At 42.4% G+C, this 1,554-nt stretch overlaps 1 protein-coding gene across 3 annotated transcripts in view; it reads right to left on the reverse strand.

Annotated features, from left to right (window-relative positions):
* PLEKHA1 (pleckstrin homology domain containing A1) overlaps nucleotides 1–1,280 on the reverse strand; it is a 64,474-nt gene extending 63,194 nt beyond the window's left edge. For 2 of the 3 annotated variants that reach the window (XM_008070102.1, XM_021718602.1), the window contains exons 1-2: nucleotides 1,086–1,280; nucleotides 919–951 (exon numbers count right to left, since the gene is read on the reverse strand). The gene's annotated coding sequence lies outside the window, so the exon portion shown is untranslated. The remainder of the gene's footprint in view (nucleotides 1–918; nucleotides 952–1,085) is intronic. The other variant, XM_008070101.1, reaches the window with a different exon arrangement.
* Between the last annotated feature and the right edge of the window lie 274 nt (nucleotides 1,281–1,554).

Here is a 1,554-nt window from a genome sequence, read left to right on the forward strand (position 1 = left end):
CTGCACTCCAGTCTGGGTGACCGAGTGAGACTCCAACTCAAAAAAAAAAAAAAAAAGAACAAAATGCTATTCTTAACATCCTTAAACACTTCTAAAAAGATCCTTCCGGTTTATGAACTCATGGCAGTTTCCTCACAATTGTATACTTATCCTGTTTCAGTGTTTCTCCTGGTCTATGACAAAACTCAAATTTACACACCATCTAGCTTTCCTATTTTGCTACATTGTTAAAACTGAGGAAAAATAGATACAAACCTACTACTCCTCCCCATAAGAAAAATACTAATTAACAAGATAAAGCAAGATAGGAAGCAGAACATACACACATATATAAGTAGATCCATCCATGTATATACCTGTGCATATATTTCACACCTTAGTGTTTTAAAAGCTATCCACTAGCCGGGCTCGGTGGCTCAGCCTGTAATCCCGCTTTGGGAGGCTGAGGTGAGTGGATTGCCTGAGCCCGCGGGTTCGAGACCCACCTGGGCAACTTGGCAAGACTTCATCTCTACAATAAATCAAAAATTAGCCTGGTGTGGTAGCGCGTGCCTGTAGTTCCAGCTACTTGGAAGGCTGAGGCGGAAGGATCACCAGAGCCAGCAAGTCAAGGCTGCGGTGGCTGGGAACAGCCACTGCGCTCCAGTCTGGGCGACAGAGTGAGACTCCAACTCAAAAAAAAAAAAAAAAAGCTATCCACTGCTTACCCCAAAGGATAAATTCACAGCCATATACCTTAACACAGGTATACTTTGCAAGAGAAACCTGTCAGTACACGGCAAGGTTTATAGTACAATAAAATAAATGTACTGTATTAACTCAAATTCTGCCAAGCCTAAATATTCTTGTTTCAATGCATCAGTACTTTAAAATGCAATTTCCCTTAGAAAGATCTGGTCAAGATAAAAAATACTTAACTATTTTGGGAAATACTTTTTGCCACACGTCAACCTGAAAAATTAAAAGCATGAAAAGTAATAGGCATTCGGTCAGCACAAATCTTAGTATTTTGACATAACTTCTTCAGATTATGAAGAAAAATATAGTTAACAAAGCGATTTTAAGTTTTTCTGGTTAACTCTTACCCAGATTTCGCTGTAAACTCTCTCAATGGCATTAAACTAACACGGAAAGCATGCAAGCCGAGTACTTGGGAGAAATAAGGCAGACGGATCAGTAGTTCTCCGATGAAAGGCAATGGGATAACCTCACGGTGCGCTATTTGTTCCAGTCATTAAACACACACAGGAAATAAGATTTTCTGTTTAGAAAACTAATTCCCAAAGGGCAACGACTTCATTACAGCGGAGCTTGTTAAAACAGACAACGATCAACTGGAAAGCAAGAAAACAAGCATTACAGAACTGGAAGGCGAAACAGAGGAGGAAAACGACACAAACGGCCCGATGTCTGCCCCTTAAAGCTCTTCTTGCACCCGCCCTCGAGGAGAGCACTCGGGTTTCATTATTTACACGCCCAGGCCGAGGCAGATGCTGGGCTCCGGGGCGCAGCAGCCCTAGAACTCTGCCCAGGGCCGGCAGCGCTGCCAACACC

The sequence above is a fragment of the Carlito syrichta genome, unplaced genomic scaffold (genome assembly GCF_000164805.1).
Source record: "Carlito syrichta isolate Samal-C Ts95f unplaced genomic scaffold, Tarsius_syrichta-2.0.1 Scaffold312962, whole genome shotgun sequence".
NCBI lineage: Eukaryota > Metazoa > Chordata > Mammalia > Primates > Tarsiidae > Carlito > Carlito syrichta.